The 21,751-nt window shown below is 34.4% G+C and overlaps 1 long non-coding RNA gene across 1 annotated transcript in view; it reads left to right on the forward strand.

The window, feature by feature from the left end:
- Nucleotides 1–21,751, forward strand: part of LOC118767100 — a 29,201-nt gene that overhangs the window by 7,159 nt on the left and 291 nt on the right. The window lies entirely within an intron of this gene.

Genomic DNA, 21,751 nt, shown 5'->3' on the forward strand with positions numbered 1-21,751 from the left:
TTTTTTTCTTTCAGCGTACATAAGTTAAAAGTTCAGAGGTAATATGTGTAAAGTATACATCACGGTCAGTAAAAACGAGTGTCGAAACTGCGGCGCAGGCGTAGCTATAGGTCTTGGCGTGGCTGTGCGGTAAGAAGCTTGCTTCGCAAACCACATGGTACCGGGTTCAGTCCCATCACATTGCACCTTAAACAAGTGTCTTCTATTATAGCCTTATAGCCTCGGGTCAACCAAAGCCTCGTGAGTGGATTTGATAGACGGAAACTGAAAGAAGCTCGTCTCATATATATTATATATATATATATATATAATATATATATATATATACATATATATATATTGATAGAAATGGCAAGACAACAAAAGAATGAAAGAGACTTCGGTATTATGTAAATAGAGGAATTTATCTGTAAATGTAATATGTGACAATATTCGGTAGCCAAGTATATTCTTTTCTACTTATGTACACGGCCCGAAGTTTTGGGGGAGGGGCCCCATTGATTAGATCGACCGCAGTACGCAATTGGTACTTAATTTATTGACCCCGAAAGGGTGAAAGCAAAGTCGATCTTGGCGGAATTTGTATTCAGAATGTAATAGTAGACGACATACCTATTTCTTTACTGCCCACAAGGGGCTAAACACAGAAGGGACAAACAAGAACAGACAAACGGATTAAGTCGATTACATCGACCCCAGTGCGTAACTGGTACTTAATTTATCGACCCCGAAAGGATGAAAAGCAAAGTCGATCTTGGCGGAATTTGAACTCAGGACGTAACGGCAGACGAAATACCGCTAAGCATTTCGCCCGGCGTGCTAACGTTTCTACCAGCTCGGCGCCTTAAACAGGATTGAATATTACAAACATTCCAGTCAGGTGGTCGATCTTGGGATAACTTCTTCTCTTTCTTCCTCTCACTAGATTAAGAGACCTTGCACAAAGGGACCACGGCTGCTCCATTCCATTTCCCATTTTTTATAAGCCATAAATATGAGAAAATGCCCCTTTATCAGCGGTTCGTTTACATAAGAGTGATGATTTCTGCTGACCAAGGGAAGCTATATATGTCTTGAGTAATTTGGTCAGTTGGTGATCCATTTCCGGACTTTGGCGTTAAATTTTTAATTAACAGGTAAACGACGAACTGAATGTTGCTTGAGTGTTGGTCGAAACAATGTTAATAGAGGAATCAAGTGGGTTTTAATTTGTTTTGGCCTGCTCGTTATCTGTTGTCGGATATTGGTGTTAAATAGAAGTCCATTGATTGTAATTTCATTAAACTATCTCAGAAGAGACATCGGTGTTAAGTTAACCGTTAGGTGTGGTTGAGTGGTAAGAAGTTTGCTTCTCAAACTGATGGTTCCGGGTTCAGTTTCACTACATGGCACCTTGGGCAAGTGTCTTCTAGTATAGCCTCGGGTCGGCCAAAGCCTTGTGAGTGGATTTGTTAGACGGAAGCTGAAAAAAGCCCATTGTGTGTGTGTGTGTGTGTGTGTGTGTGTGCGTGTGTGTGTGTGTGTGTGTGCGTGTGTGTATTAATTTTTCTCATCCAATACTGCTTGACAACCGGCAAAAGAGACCGATAGAATAAGCACCAGTTTTAAAAAAAATAATGTACTGGATCGATTCGTGCGACTAAAAACTCTTCCAAGGCAGTGCCCCAGCATGGGCAAAGTCCAATGACTGAAACAAGTGAAAGATAGAAGATAAAAGATGTGTTGTACACTGACCATCTCACTACTGTCTCTTTAGTAATTGGGTTGTCTAATTGCAGCAGGGGTCGAAGAACTTTTTTAAATAATCGCCTCAAAATATATTTATTTACGCTGACGTTACCCCTTTGATTTGAAAGGGAGAAAATCATAGATTCTTTGAATTCAAAAGGTTTATTGGATCTATTTATATGAAGATTACAATCATAAACATAGAAAGTATTGCCAGAAGAAAAATTTCATCCCTAACAAGGAACACGTTTTGTATATAATATTGCTTATGTCTAATGAGCCCTCATTATTCCCAAGAATTTCATTTATCCTACTTGGGGGAATTTACCCCGGTTTGCCGACCCTTGACTTACAGTATCTAACTGCTCACATGTTTATCAGTCTGTCAGCCTGTAGTGCTGTCAGTCTGTCTGTGTGTTGCAGTTTTTGTTGTTATTGCTTGTGTTTAGACCCTGGTGAAGTCTGATCAAGATGACCCATGATCCAAAATCCTTCTGCCATCACCATTTTACCTTTTTTCTTTTTACGAGTATCTACGACTGTTGTATCTAATACTTCCTACCTTTTTTCTCAGACAGTAAGTTGCTATTTCAAAGACAGATTTGGCTGTTATTTCTTGAAAATTGAGAAACCGTTTAACGATTCCCTCGATGACTCGTCTGTATGATGAGTTGAGATTAGCTAAATAAAAACTGGAACAAGAATAAACAAGAGAGAGAGAGAGGGGGGGGGAGGTCAGAAAGAGAAGAGATGTTGAAAGAGAGAGAGAGAGAGAGAGAGACATGATAACTGAAAAAAGTCAATGGAAAACAGAATCTACTTACAACAAATACACAAAAAATAAAACAAAAGTAAAAAAAAAAAAACTTGCTACAAATTAAAGAAATAAAATTGATTTGAAATCAGACCATCGGGCTATTGATTTTCATTTATCGATACCAGTAAGGATGTGATATTTTTTTTCCTCTATCACTTTCCCTGGCTGCTCTACTAAATATATCATTTACTTTCTATATATCCATTTGTTTTTTTCTTTCTTACAGAATTTCAAAATGTTGTTATTTATTTATTTTTCTTCTTCTCGAAGATTCTTTTCTATTAAACTTTTATTATTTCATTTTATCTTTCAAACAGTCCAAATGTTTAACTACCTGTCTCTTTAGCTGTTCGTTAGGATATCGGGTTTTCTATCTATCTATCTATCTATCTATCTATCTATCTATCTATCTATCTATCTATCTATCTATCTAGCTATCTATCTATCTATCTATCTATCTATCTATCTATCTATCTATCTATCTAGCCATCCATCTGTCTGCCTGTCTTTTATTTATCAATCAATCCACATATCTATGTGTGTGTGTGTGTGTGTGTATTTCTATGTTTGTATGTAGATAGGAATGTATGCATGCATACGTATATGTATATATATTATATATACGTGCATGCCTCTCTCATATATATATATATATATATATATATATAACGGGAAGCTTTATGAAAATAAACAAAAGACGAAGGCAGGTGGAAAACAAACGAACAATTGTATTAGTATGGCGCTCAGGAAATATAAATAAAACAAGTCTTTAACGTTTCGAGCCTACGCTCTTCAACAGAAAGATACACAGAGAGAGAAAAACACAGAAAGAAGGAGAGAAAAAAATGCGTGCAGTAGCTAACGAATCAACATGTATATATATATATATACATACACATATACATATACACATATATATATATATATATATATATATATATATATATATATATACATACACATACGGCGGTGCATCTGCATAGCCGCAGCTATGAGCTGCAACTACAGCAGAAAAAATTCGCATATATATAAGCATAATCATACACATATGCATATATATTCTCATATATATATATATATATATATATATATATATATAGATATATATATATATGCATGTATGTATGTATGTATGTACGTATATATGTATGTATGTATGTATGTATGTATGTATGTGTGTGTGTGTATATATCTATATATGTATGTATTAATACATGTACATATAAACACACTAGAATTCTCACTAGAACGTACATAGAAACACATACACACACACACACATAAACACTCACACACACACACACACATACACACACACACACACACACACACATGAGATTATGAGACGTTCAGGAGTGAGCAACAATCCCCACCACCGAAACAAACACCACCACCACCACCACCAGAACGAAACTAAACCAAACACAACAACAACAACAACAAGGTCGGCGAAAACAGCGCAACAACAAACCCCCCCACACACACCACCACCACATACACCCCCACTCCCACCACCACCACCACAACAACAACAACAACATTGCATCTTATACAGGACAACTCATGCTTTTCCGAAAGTTGCAAATTTTTTTTTTAGATTTTACGCTTTCTGCACCAAAATATGTGGAAGATGGCGGAAAGATCAATTTATTTATTTTTTATTATTTTCTTTGATAATTTTTTTTTTTTTTTTTTGCTTTGCTTTGCTCTTATTTGTATTTTTCCCGGAATCGCTACAACGATGTATCGTCAGTCAGACATAGTGATTATTTTGCTGTTGTTGTTATTGTTGTTGTTGCTGGTGGTGGTGGTGGTGGCGATGCCAATGATGGTGATGTGGTCGGTACAGGACCAGCATTACCGGTAGACCGTGTAGAAGTGGGATATAGAAAAGAAGCTGCCGCAGTTGTGAATATGGCGGGGGTTTCAGCGATTCATAATGTTTGCTCTTCAGTGTAATAGTGTAATAATTTCCGTTGACCACCGTTGGTTCCATAATGATTCTTTGTCTCACGCCTCTGTAATCTGTTGACAATTGATGAGGAAACGTCTGAATAGCCACTGGCGACAGCTTGACGGTAGTCTGCGATTCTTTCTTTTTCTTTTTTTCTTTTTTTTTTTTACCAATTAACAACATATTACGTGTGTGTGTGTGTGTGTGTGTGTGTTGGTGTTCTCTTCGGTTCTGAGTTCTTGTGAAAGCTCCAACGCATTGCAACATCACATTGCATGCAATATTTTCCCATTTGGGAGGATGTCGGTATTTGTGTACATGGATGTGTGAGTAGTGTGTGTGTATGTGTGAGTAGTGTGTGTGTATGTGTGCGTATGCATATGTGTGTGAGTGTATATATATATATTATATACATTATACATATATGTATATATATATATATATATATATATACATATACATATACATATACATATACATATATGTAGATTTATTCATTTATATATAAATTTATTGACCTATGTATACATATATGCATACATATAAAATATGTCTAATATGAGTGTATGTTAGTGAGTGTGTGTGTCAGTGTGTGTGTGTGTGCGTGCTTGCGCACCATCCATTACGGAATATATTCGGAACACACACGCACACAGATATATATATATATGGATATATATATAAGTATACAGAAAGAGAGAGAGAGAGAGAAGTAGGCAGGGACAGCGACGGGTGAACAAACAGAGCGAGTGCTAGATAGGTATATGTGCAGGTATACCTGTGGAAAACAAGTTCGCTTCGCAGCCACGTGTGCCGGGTTCAATCTTATTGCGCGTGCTCGACCTAAATCTTCGAGATAGAATGTGAAAGACAAAAATATGCAGAGCACGTGGTATGTGTGCCTGTAAGTATGTACGTGTGTGTGTGTGTATGTGTGTCTACCTATCTATGTATCTATTTGTCTGTTTTATCTATCTATCTATCTACCTATCAGTACATACATGTTGCAATGTGCTTCATCGCATTGTTACTTGCTGGGTTGTAAGTAGATGAACAGGACAATGTGCGAGCCAAAATTTCATAATCTTATCTTAGTTACCATCATCATATACATATTGATAATCTATTAATGAGAATTATTTGAAATAATTTGCAGGCGAGGCAGTTTTATAGGAAGTTTTGGTGTTTATTATTTTCTCAAATATATTTTAACCCACGAAAAAATATAAAATGTAATAGTTGTTTGGTTTTACTTAGATAAAAGGCCATCATTCTCAGCTTGCCCTCACTGCTATCTACAACAAAAACAAAAATGACAACGAGAGCGAACAAACCAGGGAGCCCTTTTGTGGTCACAGGACCTGTTAGAAATGGCAATTAAAACTCCTTCGATATAAGCCATACCACTTTGGAAACGAAACTGTATAACGTAGAGCTGAGATCTCAACACATAGAGAAAGGCGTGAGGGTCACAGCAGGGAAGTATTGGACCATAGGCCTGTTGGATCATTAGAACACCATCTTCACCATCACTACCACTACCACCACCGCCATCACCATAACAGTCTCTACACAGTCATTGAACAAGAAACAGCAGCCAAATCTCGCTCAAATTACAAAGTACCACGTTATTAAAAAGGAACACACTGCAAAGTATTGTCCAAGGTAAACTATGCTTCAAAAACTTCAGAAGTCGGCTTAAACACGACTGGAATGCTTTTAACGGTAGATCTGATCTTCAAGACCGATAAGATCTAACCTAGGGTTAAACAACACCACCGACATACCCACCAACACCCAACAACCCCTCATCTGCCGTATTTCGTTTCTCCCGGACTACCACTGTCTCCACCCACATCATCAGACCTACAGAAATCTCAAAATAGAAACATGGCTGATTTGAGCTTTCCGACGGCATTATGCACGTGCGCACGCCTCCGTACATATAGGTGAATGTATTAACGAGCTATATGTGTCCCTTAGTTCTTTAGTTTAGCCACTACTCTAAAGAACATGCTGGTGTGCGTCTATGTACATATGTATGCGCGGGAATTTATACATGTACATACATATATAATAAACATATTATATATAATATCTATATATATAATATATATATATATACGTGTGTGTATACCTACATATAAGTACATGGTTATATAGAGGTAGATATATATATATATATAATAATACAATCATACATACTTATTTATATATATTATATATGTATGAAGACACGTAAATATATGTATATATGTATGTATATATGTGTTATTACAAGCATTTGTATGGTTTAGTATACTACATACACACACTTTTACTCAACCTACCCTTTTTTTCTGCTATGTTTGTTTGGTGTGGCACTAATTGTTTACAAACAACGTAACAAATAAATACACACAACACATACACACCTACAAACACGACCACCTCCACAAATATGTACATAAATGCACGTTTCAAATATCTGTATCTATCTATATATATATGTATGGTATGCGTGTGCGTATACATAACACACGGATATTATATCATTCACTCATATTAACACACATATGCATAAATGTTTGTGTGTGTGTGTGAACACACACACATAAACAAATACACAGCACATCACACATAACCACAGTCCTTGATTTTGCGCAAACCTCCTTTCCTTGCATGATTAATAAATCCACTTACACAGTGAAAAACTATGGCTGACTAGTGTTGAGCGTTCTCTCAGTCGCCGACAGATGGCGCCACTGGTCTTTCATCCATGACTGTTTGCTTTATTGGCCGTCAATTGATCGAAATGGATTTTAATATTTACACTAACATTTCAAGAAATCGTGTTAAAATATAAAGAAACAAAATAAAAAAAAAACAATAAAACACGAACTGCAACCAAATTTCAACACTCGGGAAATGAAGGAAACAAATATATACACTCACGCACACGTACACACACATATGTCCATGTGTATGTATGTATGTATGTATGAACGTATGTATGCATGTATGCATGTATGTATGTGTGTATATAATACACTATATTATATGTTCATATATATATATATAATATATATATATATACATTATACATTATATATGGCCATACATATATGTATATATATGTGGTGGGGGTGTGTGTATTATATGTATATGTAAATATATATGTTTGTGTATTATATATATACATATACACACACCACATATATATATATGTAAATGTATTTATATATACATATATATATATATATATATATATATATATATATATATATACGTGGTGTTATACCTACATATAAGTACATGGTTATAGAGGTAGATATATATATATATAAATAATACAATCATACATACTTATTTATATATATATATATATGTATGAAGACACGTAAATATATGTATATATGTATGTATATATGTGTATATATACAAGCATTTGTATGGTTTATGTATACACATACACACACTTTTACTCACCTACCCTCTTTTTCTGCTATGTTTGTTTTGGTGTGGCACTAATTGTTTACAAACAACGTAACAAATAAATACACACACACACATACACACCTACAAACACGACCACCTCCCACAAATATGTACATAAATGCACGTTTCAATATCTATCTATCTATATATATATATGTATGGTATGCGTGTGCGTATACATACACACGTATATATATATTCACTCATATTCACACACACATATGCATACATGTTTGTGTGTGTGTGTGAACACACACACATAAACAAATACACAGCACACTCACACATACCCACAGTCCTTGATTTTGCGCCAACCTCCTTTCCTTGCATGATTAATAAATCCACTTACACAGTGAACAACTATGGCTGACATAGTGTTGAGCGTCTCTCAGTCGCCGACAGATGGCGCCACTTGTCTTTCATCCATGACTGTTTGCTTTATTGGCCGTCAATTGATCGAAATGGATTTTAATATTTTACACTAACATTTCAAGAAATCGTTGTTAAAATATAAAGAAACAAAATAAAAAAAAAACAATAAAACACGAACTGCAACCAAATTTCAACACTCGGGAAATGAGGAAACAAATATATACACTCACGCACACGTACACACACATATATGTCCATGTGTATGTATGTATGTATGTATGAACGTATGTATGCATGTATGCATGTATGTATGTGTGTATATATATACATATATTATATGTTCATATATATAATATATATATATATATATATACATATATACATATATATATGGCCATACATATATGTATATATATGTGTGTGTGTGTGTGTGTATTTATATGTATATGTAAATATATATGTTTGTGTATATATATATATACATATACACACACACACATATATATATATGTAAATGTATTTATATATACATATATATATATATATATATTATATATGTACATATGCATATACACACAGATATATATAAATATATATATATGTGTGTGTGTGTGTGCATGTGTGTGCATGTGTGTGCATGTCTGTGTGTGTGTGTGTGTGGTGTGTGTGCTGTATTATTACTCCAGTTTTCATTTGTCAATTCATCAGAATGTAATCAGATGATTCAACAGATTGAAACGGAGGTAAATTGAATTCCTGAACTTTTTCAGTTTGAGGACTTTCTCCTCCCACACATACACACATACACACGCGCGCGCGCTTATGCACAGGCACACCACATAGGGCTTGCTCAAATTATCTTATAACATGTCTGCGATCGACCCAATCTTTGTGTGCATTTGAAACCCTGGAAACTATATGACAACCATTCAGATTGTAGGTACCTGAAATTGAACGATCCAGTACCATGCAAACTCTGCGTGCGATTTATGGTGATGGGCCACGCGTCTGCGAAATACTCACCTCTTTACCTGTCAATATAACCAGGTGGCATTTGCGTTAAGAAAGCCCCAACAATGAATTGCTTATATGATTCTACAATGCGCAAAATATTTCAGCAACTTTTTTAAATATGATTCCTCATAGTATTTAATTACAAAAATATAACAGGATTTTTTAAATAACAGATGGCTAAAATAGGAATTAAAATAGGAATTAAAGGGGTCCACAGATCAAAAATGTTGTGTGCTACTGAGATCTTCATTCTAACTGAGCATCTTATTTTAAACATCTTTGTATTTAGATCGACACAAACTATCAATTGGATCTTTAAGTTTTGTTCACAGGAAAGGACTTCATATGAAACTTAAACGAATACTGTGAAATATTAACAAATTGTGAATGAGCCTTCCAGGATTTTTATGTAAATGGTGTCAAGGTTTCAGATGTAACGAACACAAGTTTGAAGACAGCAAAAAAAAAAAAAAGGAGTGAGAGAGATATATAAACTGGATCATTGAAAGGAACAGAACAGCTTGTCAACGGTGTGCTGTACATTGGTCTCTTAGTGACTGAGGATCTGTTGCTGAGTAAAAGAGTTGTAGGCCTATTGGGCTACTTGAATTTTGTCTGGAATTATATGTATATGGATAAATAAATGAAATATTATATATATGTGTGTGTGTGGTGTATTATATAATATATATAATTATATATATATTATATATATATATATATATAATTTATATAATATATATATATATATATATATATATAATATATGTACATGTATATGTATATACATACTACATTATATATATATATCTATATATATATATATAGTGGGATGTCTGTGTGTGTTGTGTGTGCGTGCATATGTGGCTATGTATCGTGATCCATTGGATGAAATAACAAACCCATTAACACAATATTAAAGAAGAAAGTAGGGACCACGGTAATTAGTTGTATTTCAACATTTCGGGGTTTGTTTGTTTACACTTCATTACTTCTGCTCACATCAACTGCCCCCTTTTCTTTTCTTCTTTTTTTTTTTGCTCACAGTTTAATCAACAATGTTGCTAAGTAAGAGAAATAGAAAAAAAATTGTAAAAGAAATACCAACAAAAATACCCTCCTACACAAACCATACATAATAAAAAAAAACCCCAAAATTTCCTTTTTGCTAATGGCTTCTTTATTTTCTCCGAATGTCAAAGTATATAAAACTCCTTGTCGTACAAACGATGTGAGAATATTGGAGCTAGTTTATCATTCGGACAGAGTTTTCCACTAGTCAACTAGGTTTTCTATTTCGTTGGCTTTCGAATTCTTTCCTTCCTTCTTTCCTTCTTTCCTCCACTTCTTTTTACTCCTCTACCTTTAGTTTTTTCTCACTATATTGCCCCCCCCCCACGGCCATCCCCGCCATCTACTTGCATCCTCTTGAAAACTACTTCCGCCATTGAAATACGTGTGTTTTTAAGCGTTTAAAGAGTGAGCGTTAAGTGGATTGGCGGGGATTAAGTTTTGAAGGCAAACTAACAAAGATGGATTTGTCTACAGGGATAAAGTTACTAGAAAATGGAATTAGTACTTGACAATCTAGGATAGAGTAATGGCTCGCTTGACTGCAACAGAAATCTCCATTACAATGCAATAATAATAATAATAATAATAATAATAATAATAATAATAATAATAATAAAAGTAATAGCAAAAAATGCGTTACTATAGGAAATATAAGTACACTCACTCATAAGAGATAGTTAAGAGACAAATAACATAGAGATAATGATAATGATATGTGAATGTATGTATGTTTACATTCATATATATATATATATATATATATATATATATATATATATATATGAGAGAGAGAGAGGAGAGAGAGAGAGAGAGAGACAGAGACAGACAGACAGATAGACAGACAGACAGACAGACAGACAGATAGATAGATTAGTTACAGAATTCTCTGGAATCTTGGAGCATCAACATGTAGGTCACCAGGACTGGCAAGGAACTACGACGTTGTGTTTTCGCAGTAAGGTAAAACAAACATTAGGTGTCATTTGTTGGTAATTCACTGCAAGTATATATGTATATATATATATATGAAATTAAATAAATGACAAAGAAACAGGAAATTATGCTATGGATCCCAGTATCGTTCAGCAGTTTCTGCTATGAGATATGATGCACTCAGAGATAAGTGCTTGCGCATCACTTTGTAGCTTCCTCGGAACATTAAATCTGAGTTCTAGTATCAGGTTATTAGCATCGCTATACCTAAGCGAAATTTTAATATATATAGGTTTATTGGCGTGGGGTGGGGTGTGTGTGCGTTTATGTGTATGTATACGTCTGTTTGTGTGTGTACGTATGTATGCATGTAGTGTTTTGTGTGTGTGTGTGTGTGTGTGTGTGTGTGTGTGTGTGTGTGTGTGAGTCTGTCTGTCTGTCTGAATTTTTAGAACCTTATCTAGTTTGTACAGATACCATTTCTCTGTGGTTAGGAACCCATATTACTATAAGTTTTATTAATATCATTATTTTTGGGAGAATCGTTAGAGCACCATACAAAATGCGTAGTGGTAGTTAGTTACAGTCCTTTGCAATCTAAGTTCAAATCACGCCGAGGGTAACTCTGCTTTTCATCGTTTCGGTGTCGGTAAAAATCAATCCAGAACCAACCAAGTACTGTGGTTGATGGTATTGACGAATACCTTCATTAAACATTGCTGGCCTCGTGCTTAAAAAATCATCATCATCATCATCTTCGGAGTCACTGTTGTTATGTTGTTCTTGCTCGCTGTCAATGGCCTCAATTCACAGATCTCAGCTTAGACATTTTCATCTAGATTAATTTTTTGGAAAATGTATTAGAAATGTGGAGTGACGTTTTCTACACGAAAGAGCTTCAAAACTTTTGGAAGTCTACCCCATTACTTTAGGGAGAGGAAATTATTGTCTTTAGAAATTATAACTGTTTTAAACATATCTGGTGAATAGCCAATTGCAATAAATATATGCGTTGCAAGACAGTCGCCTGAAACACTTCTCCAACTTATAGTATACTAAAAGACATATGCAAAGACAGGAATTCGAACTAAGTTACTTTCACTTCTACAACAGAAGTCACAAAATGAAGAGTACTGGAAACTAGTTTTGATTTTAATGAAGGAAAAATCTGTACAAATTAAACAACACGACTAATAGGAAAATTATATCAGTTGTTAACCCTGCAGACAAAAAATGCTTTGGGGAGGGTATGTCACAGAAGCTAGTGCCTCCTTGCCTGTCGAATTTGTGCGTAAGAAGGTTAGTTAGGAGAGAAAATGTCTGAGTTTTCAGAGAATAAAGGTTTTCTTTCTGTCCTTCAAGAAGTTTTAGAGACCCATACCGATGTGTAGCTAGACGTATGTCCCATCAGCCGGAGAAAAGCAGGTAGAGGCATGTGCGGATTTTATGATTGTTGACGTCACAAGGAGGTTACGTATGTGTATGCATGTGCGTGGGAGGGTGCAAGTACATAAATACAAGACATTCGATATTAAAATTAATGTAAAATATTAAACTTTATTGAATCTGGAAAATTTGACAAACGTTTCATTCGAGTTTACGACATATTTGCATACCCATCTATTTGTTTATATCTCTACCTAACAATTCATACATCTACCTACCTACCTACATACATACATACATACATACATACCTATCTATCTCTATCGATCGATCGATCTATCCATTTATCTATCTATCCACCTCATTTTGTTTCTAGCTATTTCTATATCTATCATTATATATTTATAGGCGTATGGCTTAGTGGTTAAGGTGTTCTACTTACGTTTGTGAGATCGTGGGTTCGATTCACAGACTGGGTTTTGCGTTGTGTTCTTGAGCAAATTAATTCATTTCACGTTGCTTTGCAATCATTTCGATATTTGACATGTGACACCCAGTTGCACCTGTACAGGTAATGTCGATCTGATGGAAGAGAGTGAGCTCATGTCTACACAAACATTTGATCACTATAAACGAATCATCTGTGCAGTGTTGGGAGAGTCCATCATATATATATATATATATATATATATATATATATATATAATATATATAATATATTTGTCTTTTATATGATTGGACTGCAGCGATTCTGGAGCACCACCCTGAAGGTTTTAGTCGAAAAAATCACCTTTGTACTTAACTTTTTAAAACCTGGTACTTATTCTATCGGAACCATCCGCCGAACTACTAAGTTACGGGTGACGTAAACGAACCAACACCGGTAGTCAAGCGGTGATGAGGGACGAACACAAACATAAACACACACACATACATATCAGGTTTCTTTCGGGTTTCCGTCTACTTAATTTACTAATAAGGGTTTGGTCAGCCCGGAGCCACAGTGGAAGCCACTCGCCCAATTTGCCATGTTGTGGGACTGAACCTGGAACCATGTGGTTGGGAAGCAAACATCGTATCACATGACCAAGTCGGCCTATAGATAGACACATACGAACGTATGCACATATTAATTCACATGATACCCTACGCACAGATATGCTTAGAGAGAGGCAGATAGAAATATGGGATGCACTCACACACACATTCCCATATAATTATACTTGTAGGGTCCGTGATGTTGTGTTTATATATTTCTTCTCCTCGCGTATGTGTAGGGGTATAGAAACCCATTACTTACTGCAATATATATTAACTTTGAAATAGCTGTATATTTAACTTACATAGAAAACAAACAATAAATCTGTTAGTATTATTTTAATTTTCCTCTATATTTTTTACCACATGTCGTCGGAGGATTTGTATTTTCAGTGCCAATACTTATTCCCAAATCTATTTTAAGCGAAATTAAAACAACTCGAGCTGTTTAATTCTAATCTGTTCTTATTATCATAGAAAACATATAAATGCTGGAACCTTGAACCACAATCCATGAAGTTCTTTCTTCTCTCTCTCTTTTTATTTTATACGAAAGATATTTATACTGTCAGAGATTTTTTAGGGATTTTCTTTGTTACATATTCTTTCTTTTTTTATTTGCAAATTGTTATTATTCGTGGCTTTATGTGACAAATTTCTCTCTGCACGTATTTACATATTAAACACATCAAAAGATGACGCCGTACATGATATAGAGTTTAAACAACTGCTACTACTGCAAAAGCTACTACTACTACTATTACTACTAGACTTGGACACACAAGACGGATATCTATCTATCTATCTATCTATCTATCTATTCTATCTATCTGATCTATCTATATAGATATATATATATATATATATATATATATATATATGTATATATGTATATATATACACCTACATACATACATATATATATATACATATATATATAATATATTACATATATATATATATATACATACATACATATATATATATATATAATATACATACACAGATAGATGACAGATAGATAGGTAGATAGATAGATAGAGAGAATAGAGGAGAGAGTGATAGATAGATAGATAGATAGATAGATAGATAGATAGATAGATAGATCTACCTACCTGCGCACTTATCTCTACATGTGCGCGTGTTAACTCTTTTAAACACACACACACACATGTATATAATATGTCTTTCCTATGCAAGATTTTTTTATGTGAAATCATGTTCAAACAGATATTGTTGTATTTGGGGATGGTCGTCTATTGCCAATTAAAAGCATTCGGTAAGATTTTCAGTAACTTTGGGACACATGGGACAGAAAGTTGTTGAAGAGGTCACAGAAGGTGTGACGAAAAAACTCTGACAAATAAAGTAATAATAATAATTAATAATAATAATAATAATAATGATAATGATAATAATAATGATAATGATAATAATAATAATAATAATAATAATAATAATAATAATAATGATAATAATAATAATAATAATGAGGTAAAAATCAAATAAATATTGCATGATTTTAATTGGCAAAAGATGACCATCCCCAAATACAACAATATATATATACGTGTGTGTTTGTATGTATATATATTATTTAATAACCACAATAAATATTTTTATGAGCTACAAATAGTTTCATCGCATAAAACTAAAAGTAGTTCATAAAAATATTTGGAGTTCATTTTTTTCTAATATTACCACCACGGAACAATACACTACATACATACATACATACATACATACATACATACATACATACATACATACATACATACACACACACACACATGTACATACATAGATATGTGTGTGCATGTGTGCTTGCGTGTAAAACTAGAAAACAAATGATAGCAATCGTATTTCAAAAAAAAGTTCTCTTTTTGAGATCTACAGCTCTTTCGTTGAGCGAAAATAACATTAACGCTATAATTATCATATAGTTCATTTAGTCGAATTTAATGAGGATGTAATTTTATCAGGAACATTTTTTTATTTCTTTCTTTTTCTTTTCTTTCTTTTTTTTTTCTTTTTTTTTTTGTTACAATATGCATAATGCAAATCAAACACCACCCCGGTAATGATTATAATATTCAGAAGACAATACTTTCTGATTCCTTAATGCCATTTGGCGAAGTTGATTACCATATTTTTAGTCTTAGTTCTTCCTTCTACATTGACCCCTACATCGGGCAGCAAGACAAGGCCTCCAGCCTTCCCGGTTTTCCTCATCGTCGTCTTCCCACGTGATGGCAAAGTTACTTCAGATTTGCTTTGTACACTATTCTACATTATATATGACACCTTTCGATTTTAGATTAAATTATATTCAATAAGGGCAGGCATGGTTGTGTGGTGAGTAGCTTGCTTACCAACCACATGGCTCCAGGTTCAGTCCCACTGCGAGGCACCTTGAACAAGTGTTTTCCGCTGTAACCTCGGGCCGAACAAAGCCTTTTGGATGTGGTTGATGGGACAAGCATGTGTGTGTGTGTGTGAGTGTGTGTGTGTGAGTGTGTGTGTGTGTGTGTGTGTGTGTGTGTGTTGTGTCTTTGTGTCAGTGTTTGTCTCCCGCCAAAACTTGACAACCGGTGCTGGTTTCTTTACGTCCCCGTGACTTAGCGCTTCGGCAAAAAGAAACCGATATAACAAGTACCAGGCTTAAAACAGACAATAAATATCGGGGTCGATTCATTCGACCAAAGTTTCTTCAAGGCGATGCCCTAGCATGGCCGCAGTCAAATGACCAAGACAAAGAAAAGATAAAAGAAACAAGAGAAGATAAAAGATACAAAAGAAGGATATTTAAGTTTTTCAAAAGAAAATGATAGAAATATATATATACGTAAGATAAAATCTTTTTTTTTTTTCAACTTGGAGCAGATACAACATAAATTTTAGAATAACTGCATTCTATTCTTATTTACATCCCGCATTTTTACGCTGACAATATCCTCTTAGTAAACAATTGTCATTTACTCTACAATTACATTAGAACTTATTCTTTTGAGATCAATTATTTTTTAACAATTTTCTTTATAATTCAGACTTCAATGAACTTTTAAAAATTATCATTTTATGATTATTATTGGGAAAATTGTTAGCATTATTATTATTATCATTATTATTATTATTATTATTATATTATTATTATTATTATTATTATTATTATTATTTGTTTGACTTTTGCTTGCCTTTGTAAAAGTTGGTTCCAAGTCTCACCCAGAGACCTCAAGAGACAAGAAGTTAGAAGTTCATGTTGGTGTTATGCCTAGGGTGCCATATATAAGAAAAGTATGTGTTTGTTTTAAAACTTGAAATTTCATAGTCAGTATTTTACGTAGGATATGAGCAGTTCCTATGAGCACTATCTTTTGAATTTCTTCCATTTTGGGGTTTCCTGGTATCAGAGCTAGGTAGCAATCAACCCCTTTTAGGGTGGTGCATTCTATGTATTGTCAACAATTTTCGTATATTTCTGTCAAGATTACATATTTCAGTAATTGACAAGTTAATGATATTGTAACTGTAAGTCACAACCGGTATGGCTAAAGTATTGATCGCTTCGATCCTGTTTTTTGCATCCAGCTTTGTCTTCAGTATTGCTTTCACCCTGCGATAATATTTTCTTCTGATCCTTTCCCTCATCATTGAATGTTTGATTCCGTCCCCTTCAAATATCCCTAGGTATTTATAGCCCTCCGCTGGTTCTAACTCTTTTATGACATTCTGCTGGTCAAGGTTAACGTTAGATGTTTCTGTCATTATTTCTTTGATAAAGGTAGCTTTTGCACATTTATCGAGGCCAAATTGCATCTTGATGTCATCACTGAATTGTTTAACAGTCGCTAGTAAATCCTTGAGTTGTTGGTCATTTTTTTGCAAAGAGCTTTAAATCATCCATGTAAATGAAATGATTTATGTTTTTATCAAACATTTTATAACCGTACTGTACATCACTGAGCAATTTCGAGAGAGGTATTAAGGCTAGACAAAAGAGGGGTGGTGATAGAGAGTCACCCTGGAAAATGCCACATGAAATTCTTACATCTCCTGCATTAAGAGATTCATTGTCACTGTTCAAAAGTCAGTGTGGTTCTCCATGATGTCATACTTTACAGACAAAAAGTTTTGCAGAATAGGAGCTATTTTATACATTTCCAGGCATTTCTTAATCCAGCTATGCGGTAGGCTGTCAAAAGATTTTTATAGTCTATCCAGGCTATTGTCAAGTTTTTGTGTCATTTGTGACAATCTTCCCAGATCATCTTATTGATGAGTAGCTGATCTTCACAACAATAGGATCCACGTTTACATCCTTTTTGCTCATTAGGGAATATGTCACTTTCTATTAAAAAACTATAGGTATATTCATTCAGGACAGATGTTAGCGTTTTATACATTGTTGTTAAGCAGGTTATGGGTCTATAATTTTTTGTTCATTTGCTTCTTCATTTTTTGGAAGTAGGAAGGTTACACCATTAACTTGCCAAGAGGGAATCATTCAAGGATGTTGCAAAACATTGTTGTAAAGTTTTGTTAGCAGTTCTTGGCTCTCTGGGGAGGCATTCAACCAGAAGTTAGGAATTTTATCCTTTCCTGGGGACTTCCATTTGCTTCACTTTCTGAGAGTAGATCTCACATCTTCTACCTTGACACCCTCCCACTTTTGCTCTTCTAAGGATTCTAAGTCAGTAGATATTCTATCAATCCAAGGGGCCTTTTTATCGTGTGTTTTTCCTTCTACCCAAATTTTATTCCAAAATTCCTGCACTTCTTCTTTTGATGGGACAGACTTTACTGTAACTGATATTTTCCCCATCATCCTGTAAAAGTTTTTGGTATTATTTTCGAACATGTCCTTGAAGAATCTAACGCGCTTTTCATATCTTGCTATGCGGGCAGCTTTATCACACACCTTTTGCTTGATGCTGTCTATGGTGGTATCAATATCAAATTAAGTACCAATGAAACACTGGGGCCGATGTAATCTAGTCTTCTCCCCCACATTTCAGGACTTTTGCCTATTGTAGAAATTTATTATTATTATTATTATTATTATTATTATTATTATTATTATTATTGTTGTTGTTGTTGTTGTTGTTGTTGTTGTTGTTGTTGTTATTATTATTATTATCATTCAGGAGTCTTATTTTTATAACGTGCTTTCACTGCACTACCGAGCGCAGTTCTTTGTGTATTGGTTATGTGCTGAGGTTTGTTGTACTGCTCTTATTTTCTCTGTATTGAAAGTGTTTTACGTAGGGTCAGCCCAATCCCAGTGCCTAGTAGTGCTATGTTCTGTATGTTATATACATTCGTAAGTCCAGCTGTTTTGGTTATGTATTTGCCTGAATGTTTTTTTCTCATCATACCTAATGCACTTAATATTATAGGAATTGTTTTTAGACTCCACATTCGGCTTACCTCTATTTCCAGATCTTTGTACTTTCACAGTTTCTCCGCTTTTTTTTTAGAGATACATTGTCATCTGTTGATATCGATACATCAATTGGAAAGCATGTTCTTTTTGGTGATCTCTGATAACTGTTTGCCCATTCTCTGCAATATTATTGCAGTGAAGAATTTGTAAACTGAAGGGAGACAAGATATCGATCTGTAATTCTGCGGGTTTGCCGTTCCCGTGGCTTTGGGAATTAGGATGGTTTTCCTTTCCGTGAGCCATTCAGGCATTATCTCTGATTCTGCTAGTTTTTCATTAGATTTCTCAGTCAGCTTTTTATGTATTCCTGTTAAATATTTTAATCAGAATTTGGGAAACTTGTCACCCTAGGCATAACACCAACATGGACTTCTAACTTGTTGTTCTCTTGAGGTCTCTGAGTGAGACTTGGAGTCAACTTGTACAAATGTAAAGCAAAAGTAAAACATAATAATAATAATAATTAATCTGTCAGGCCTGTTAATGGTGTTTTTTGCTAAGTTTGGTTTGATATGCTTGTTTGGTCAAGTTTGCAGGGATATAATTTTTTTTTTTTTTTGGTGAGGGCAGGAGAGATATTATGTTTAAATTATTGTTGCTTTCGTCAACATTAAGGTTTAATGATATATATTTTTGAGAGAATTTAACTGTGAAACTAATTAAGTATACATCTATTGTAACTTATATTTCGTGGGTGAAGGATTTTAATGTGGCTCTCGGAAAGCGTTTGGATTTATTTCAATGAGAACATGTCTTTTTAATTATAATTCTTTTGAGTGTATTTAAGTGTGTGTGTGTGTGTGTGTCTGTGTGTGTGTATGTGTATGACCGTGTATGTGTATGAACATCTGGATTTCATTGTTGAAACTTAAGAATAAAATATTTGTAATTTTATTATGGTCAGTGTGACTCAAATAAAATAAACTTTCTTTTGGTCAGTCGTCCCCATTTCTTTGAAGTAAATGTTTTTTTAAAAAATATTCTTCTTTGATTGTAATTGTTTTGTATGTGTGCACGCGGCATCATCTGGTTTTCATATGCTTGTTTATGTATCAAAGGTTTCTGGTTATGGCTAAAATATTTGGATTTATAGCTGAACTTACACGTACACACGCGCACACACACACATACATCTATGTATAAACATTTTGCATAGTTAATTCATTGAAGACTATATGTTGATTGAGTTGAAACTTTTCAGGTGTATGCGCTGTGGTCAAGGATTTTTGTGTGAATATGTACGTGTACGTGTGTATGTGAGGGAGAGAGTGTATGTGCGTGTGTGTGGAAGTGTTTGTGGCTTGCGTGTGTTATCGCGTATGTACGTAGTGTTTGTGATTGTGTATGCGTGCGTACGTATATTAATATATGACTGGCATAAAGATTTCTTAATACCACAAACTTCTGTGGAATATATGTACATTCTCTTCGCCATGAAGATATTATATATAATGGTAAAGTGCTAACATCTCTCTATTGCATAAAATTTTGCTAAAATCTATTGATATATTCTGTGGAACATATTTGATTATTTTTATAGACACGTCATTTAAAGACATGATGCCTTTCTGAGATAGTAATTTATTCAGTTTTGCCTGTTACTATGTAAATTTTATATATTATATCTAAGTGATCCACTTAACATGCAGCTAATATGGATTTTTCGAAAGTAAAAATAACGATGACTTCAAACAGGATAAAGTTTCCCTAAATTACAAGGCAACAAAATACAAATTGCTACTAAAAGGCAACGGAATCTATTCTGCATTTCAAATTCCCGTTTACAAGAACGACGAAGAATGACAACATAAAAGGCAGACATAATGGAGAACCGGACCCGAAGCATTACTAGTTGCGCCATACTTTATAGTAAGATCATAATGTTGATCATTTCCTTGTAGATTAATCATCAAACACTAAGTCGGCAAATACCGGTAAAATACTGAGGGCGATTCCACTGAATAGAACATTCGACCGCGTTCGAAAATCCCGTAGGAGTCGATGTGTACATAATCTTTATATATAAAAGGGAAGTTGTGTGCTGGCTGTCTCCTACGGTTTAGATTCCTAACTACTCCCACATTTTGCGGTGCAGTTTAACCAAAAGTGGGTATCTTATAGTCGCGATTCATATCGAGCCCTTCTGGGTATTAGCGCGCGTCTACGTTGAGTCTACGATTTAAAAAAAAAATTACCATCATTTTTTCCCATTTTCAATGCATTTTTTTGCTATTATATAAGGGAAGTAACTCTCTAAAAATGTATTATTAAATCTCAGAACGTAAAAAGCTACAGTAACATCCCCCTTTGTTGTTAGCCATATTGAGATGGCTATTATACTTTACATCTTTAAAAATGCTTATATAGTTATTTCCCTTACAAACCCGAGCAACGCCGGGCGATACTGCTAGTGACATATAAACGTACATAAAGAGGCGAGTTGGTAGAATTGTTAACGCGCCGGACAAAATGCTTAGCGGAATTTCGTCCATCTTTATGTCCTGAGTTCAAACTC

The sequence above is a fragment of the Octopus sinensis genome, linkage group LG19 (assembly GCF_006345805.1).
Source record: "Octopus sinensis linkage group LG19, ASM634580v1, whole genome shotgun sequence".
NCBI classification, from domain to species: Eukaryota; Metazoa; Mollusca; class Cephalopoda; order Octopoda; family Octopodidae; genus Octopus; species Octopus sinensis.